We start from the raw sequence: 6,000 nt of genomic DNA on the forward strand, positions 1-6,000 counted from the left end.
TTCAGACAATGGTTAGGGAGCAGTACTTAGAACCAGTGCAGTGAGAAATTATTTGTTTGCACACCAGTTTGTGAAAAATTACATACATTTTAGTTTTTAAGCTGTGGGAGTAGAGTTCAGGGAAATGTAAATATTCAAAGGTTATAGACATTTGGATAATTTTAAAGTTTTTCTGAGATATTTTGCTTTTATGTTCAAAACCCAAGAAATTTAAAGTTTTTTTTCATCATGATATATTTGGGGGAAATAATTATTTTACTACACCTCTACCTTGATATAACGCTGTCCTTGGGAGCCAAAAAATCTTACCGCGTTATAGTTGAAACCGCGTGATATCAAACTTGATTTAATCTGCTGGAGTGTGCAGTCCTGCCCCCCTGAACACTGCTTTACCGCATTATATCCGAATTCGTGTTATATTGGGTGGCGTTATAACGGGGTAGAGGTGTATTAAGTGTGCTGCTACTGTTGTTAGTCATTTAAAAAAAGAAAGTAATCTATGTATTACCAAAAAAAACCCCTGTCATATGTGTAAAATGCATTTCCAGTCAATTTCAAGGTAAAATCAAGACTCTTCTGACACATTTCTGGGTCTCTACATAGGATTCAAACGTTATATTAAAACAGCATTGTCAAAGCTACTAGTCCCCATGACTAAAAGGTTATTTTCTGGGTGGTGGGTTTTGTTGTTTTTTTCTTTAGTTTTTTTTTGGTGGGGGGAGGAGAGAAGGGGAATCTACTAACTCCCCAAAATGAGGGTTGTGTCAGTATTAAAGTCACAATTATTGGGCTGGAGTGCGGAAACAGAAACCAGTATTGTTGACATGCATCCCACCCCGTCCGTTCTTTCTGCCTGCTGCAACATTCTTATCTGCAGGGATTTGGAATGAAGAGATTTCCTGTTATGATGATTTTCATTCATTTCAATCCACAGCCATGTAACAAAAAGTGTAGCGGGCAGGATGAACTGCTAGCCAGTACTACAGTAAACCCAACATGTCTAGTATCCTCAGTTTATTGCAAGCAGGTTATCCATTCTAAATTGGCATTTTAAGTTTGTTGCTGGTGATATACATATTTTACAAATTGCCCAGGCAATACAAGTGAAATATTGCTCGAGGGTAAAACTAGTTGCCAAGATTGTTATAATAACTTGAAACTAAAGAACTTGCTTTATTTAACTGGGTGGCCACTGTCACTGCTAAGCACTCTTTCCTTCCTAGTGGCCTGTGAGTGTGAGTGTCAAAAAAGGAATCAAAACCAAATCGTCTCCTTAGCAATGCAGAGCCTTAGAGTTTCTGTGCCTTCTTGCATATAGCAGGTAGTAGTCTGGGTGATTGCAAGCTTGTTTCCCATTTCTTGGGCGGGGGCTGGGGGGGAACCTCCATTAATCATTGATTCCAACTTCATCACCTTTGATATGTTTCAAGAGTTAGTGCTTTGTTAGAAGTGTTGCTGGAACCTGTGCAAAAAACTTTTGAGGTTCATAGGAAGAGGTGTGACTGATTGCAGGCCTCCAGGAGGAAAAGGAGTAAGTGCAGAAGCAAGGTTGTGTCCTCCTACTCTAGCCCAAAAGTCTAGTTAAAAGAACAATCTTGCTCAAGCTAAAAGGTAGTATAATTCAGTTCTAATGACATTCTACCATCTTTCTTGAGCCAAGAATTCCAAATACATAAACTTGAATGATGTTTTTCCTAATACTAGTCCCAAATTAACTCACATAAAAGTCATTGGCAACACGCCCAGATTCTAGTTCAGCACCTCATGTAGGCATGTGGTTAAATTTAATGCCTGAAAGTTTTGCTGAACTGATTGGGCCTAAGCCAGGGTGTAGGTATAGAAAAAAAGTAAGCCCTGTATATAAAAGCCTTTAGCTTTATCCCCTAGCCTGTTGAAGACTAACATAGTTTTATTATATTATACAATGAGAGGAGGAAGGAATAATTTTCTCTGCAGGAATGGGTGGGTGTGTAGGGAAAAGCAAGGAGTGGGAGTGTAGACTTAATTTCAGTAAGTGGGATCTCACTCAGGTTGGATTCAATGGCAAACCTCCTATTCATTTCAGTGGGAGCAGTACCAAGCCCAGAAAATATACCAGTGAGGTTATGGGGAAAATGTACAATATTCAGAATATTTATAAAAGAAGTGTTCATTTGAAAGATTAATGTTATCAGAGGCTAATTGGATATAATTATAGAAGAAAATACACTCTCTCCCCTTCCCCTTTCCCCTCTCCCCCAAGAAATAGCTGTCTTTCTAGAGTTGTTACCTTTCTAAAAGAAACAAACACAAGGAGCTTATCTTATTTTCAATATTACTTATATTTTATAAAAACAAAAAGCCTAATCTGAAGACAAACACCCAAGGAACCATTAGAACAATGGAAAACAAATAACTGTGCTGCAAGTTCAGTTATGTGTAATAACTCCAAGAAAAGCACTGGGAGAGAGCTTTGGTAGATGGCACTCTTCTTCAGATCATGGGAGAGATGAAAAGTTACTAACTGAATACAAAAAGGGTTGTTATGGCAAATTAGATTTTCTTTCTCTGTTCTTTGTATATATTTTTTGTTCCCTCTGATCCAGTGTTCAGAACAGGCCCTTCCTATTATTTTTGGAACTATATGGGTTTAAATTAAAGAACATCGAGCTACCAAAGAAGAAAAGACCGAAAGCATGAGAGTTAACAAGAAGAAAAAAAGGGTAGTTTTGTGATCAGAGTTTTATATGCAGAATGTTCTATTGCCCTCCGTTTCTACCTATGGCTCAAATTCTGCCCTTGGATGTGTGCACAATAGCTCCCATTGACTTCAGTTAAAGCTGCGCAACTGCAGTCCGGCAGAATTTGGCCCTTCAAACTATTTCTCTATCTGAAGACCAGCTAGAGCCTGGCAATTATTTATGCCAGCAGAGTTCAAGAATTTTGGAGTTAACCAATAGCCTGATTACGTTAGTCAGTCACAGTCAAGTTCAACCCTGCCTGATTAACTTGGTTGACTTCAGACTGCTCCAATTACAAGATGACATGCTGGCCCATTGAATTTCACCCTCAGTCTCTGCCCCTGGCCCTTAGCTGGTAAAGTGTGGTTTGACAGCAAATGGAGCTGAAATCCACATGTTTAAATTGGTTGCAGAGATTCAAAATGAGGGGAACCAAGCATAAAAACAGTGCACACTGTTTTAACTGATATGGGATTATTTTCTTTAGTTGTAAACATGTTCTTTAATCTCATTTCCATGATTCTGGTGCAAGTAATTTATTTATGATTTATTTGTTAATTTTATTGATCTTTGCAATGCCCTCTGCTCTAGCTGCTAGGCACTTGTTTACAGAATTCATAAAACAATAAAACCACCCATGATGGGTGGTAGTAAAAGACCATTTCTTTAGGACTACAAAACCAAACAGCTAAACCCAATCTTAAACTCAAACTCTCTAAACTCTGCCAGACTACCCAGGGGGATACATTTTAAAGGCAGGGCCCCTCAACTTTAAGAGAGTGATGTAATTCACCCCCAGATCCTGAAAGCAGGTTTCAATGCGGCAGCTCTCTAGATGTTATGGTCTGGAGTGGTGGCCACTACTAATCCAGGCTTCAATGCAGGGTTTCTGGGTTGTATGATCTTGGGCCTGGCCAACCACCTAATTTCCTTTTCCTACCAGTTTATTTAGGGTCAGTGCAGAGTTCATCTTTGCAGTACACTGACAGTGCAGAGACCCCTCTATGCAGGCACTCTGTCAGCCGTTCCCCACAGTCTCACTGTGGCATATCAGTGATGTGGAAGGCCTTGGGGTAGTCCTCCATCCTATGAGTCATGTTCACCCAGCTTGACTAATGCAGTCATGGGTCCTAGCCAGGGGCGGCTCTAGGCACCAGCAAAACAAGCTGGTGCCTAGGGCGGCAAAATCTAGGGGGCGTCCCCCGCGGCCGGGGGGGGGCGCGGCAGGCTGGGCCGGTGGCCCTGCCGCAGTCATGTCTGCGGGAGGTCCACCGGAGCCCCGGGAGGACCGGACCTGCCGCAGGCATGACTGCGGAGGGGGCGCTCGTCCCGCGGCTCCGGGGCGCCTCCCGCACATGACTGCTTGGGGCGGCCAAAACGCTAGAGCCGCCCCTGGTCCTAGCGTTTGATAAACAATGCCGCTATGTCATTTGCAACGGATTACTACATAAGCAATACCATAACTCATAACACCACTACCCTGGCCTTCTTTCCTGCTAAAACAGTGACAACAGGACCATGGTTGTTATATTCTGATTGTTATAACCCAGTGCCTCTTAGCATTGCATTGGTAAAGGGACTAGGACAATAAAGGTCACAAGAGATCTTTCTGATGGCATTTAATGGATGGAGGCAACAGTTTCATGATAAACTCATTTTTATTCTTGAAAAATGATGTCAGTGTCCCCCTCTAAATGCCAAAGCAGCAGGTATATTTTTGTAGTCATGCAACACCCATCAACAAGGTTTGTTTGAATAGACAGTTGCCAGGGCAGTCCATCATGGAGTTAGTTGGAAAACGTATATTTTTTTTCCCCTGACAAGCAATCAAAATAAGTTTTCATTGATATTTTTTGTAGAGGATTTTGACTTTTCCATAAAAAAACTGAACTTTGTAAAGTTTTTTGGGGGGTTGATCTGTTTTCCAACAAAAAAAATCAACATTTTTTCACAGAAAGCTAGCAGTCATCTAGTCCAGTCCCCTGCACTCAAGGCAGGAATAAGTATTAACTAGACCATCCCTGACGGGTGTTTGTCTAACCTGTTCTTAAAAACCTCCAATGATGGAGATTCCACAACCTCCCTGGGCAATTTGTTGCAGTGCTTAACTACCCTGACAGTTAGGACGTTTTCCTAATGTCTACCCTAAGCCTCCCTTGCTGCAGTTTAAACCCATTGAACCTATCCCCAGATGTTAACAAGAACAATTTTTCACCTTCCTCTTGTAACAATCTTTTATGTACTTGCAAACTGTAGGTAGAGAAGATAATTAAGCCCTTTGCCTGCCAACCTTTGGAGAAGTGTATATACCTAAGCACAGGGAGAATTACAGTATTCCACATTCACACTGCTCCACCCTGCCCAATTAATCCTCTTTCATGTTCTTTGTCCATTTTATTTATATGCACCTGCTATGCAGTTAAGGCTTTAGCTCCAGCCAACTGCACTGCAACTATTATCTAACTCTACATGACATCCTTTGTCCTCCAGTTTTGGCTTCCCATCCCTGGAATCCAAACAGTTTCTGTGCTTTAATTAGAGGTAGATCTGTAGCATCATCTGTTGTTAAGGTTGCCTAACATTTCCCTTTATAAGGCCCTGTTTTTGGTTGCTTATAACTTTGCCAAACTTTAACTGCTTATGCCAAAAAAAATTCCTTCCCGGGTGTCTATCTCAAGCTGATTTTTGTTGTTGTTGAAAATTTCAGCTAAAATAGTCTAGCTGTTTCTGAGAATGATATTACAAAATATGTTGTTTTGCTCATGTTAAAAAGAAAAATGTACTACTGCTTTGCTGAGAAGCTCCAGCACCTCTGTGCTTTGGAGCAGGGACTTTAAACTGATCTGAATGGCAGATATTGGATAGTGGGAGAGAGCCAGGAGTCAGTGTGGGGAGGTGGATAGAAGGAAAGTAGGGACACATTGGGAGTACATGGGCAGAAGGGTCTATAACCACAAGAGAATACTCCCCTACATAGCCTGGAATGGAACCCAGGAATCATTGTTCTCTCTAGTCCTCTTCTGTCAGCAAATAGCGTTGAAAATCACAGGCAAAATATGTGTCTCCTTCCCCCTGGTGACTAGTCCACGTAGAAGATGATTACCACTTGAGCTATTGGTATCAATAGTAGGCTGAGATCTGTGCTGTGGCTCTAAAGATCTGAACCCTGCTGCTGGGGACTGGTACAGTGCAACAAAATATCATTTCTGTTTTTTCAGGTTTTTGAGGGCAGTTGTTGGTTTGGTTTTTAGTAGTAAATTACATCGAAAAAGTTATATTA

The sequence above is a fragment of the Mauremys reevesii genome, linkage group 2, assembly GCF_016161935.1.
Source record: "Mauremys reevesii isolate NIE-2019 linkage group 2, ASM1616193v1, whole genome shotgun sequence".
Classification (NCBI taxonomy): domain Eukaryota; kingdom Metazoa; phylum Chordata; order Testudines; family Geoemydidae; genus Mauremys; species Mauremys reevesii.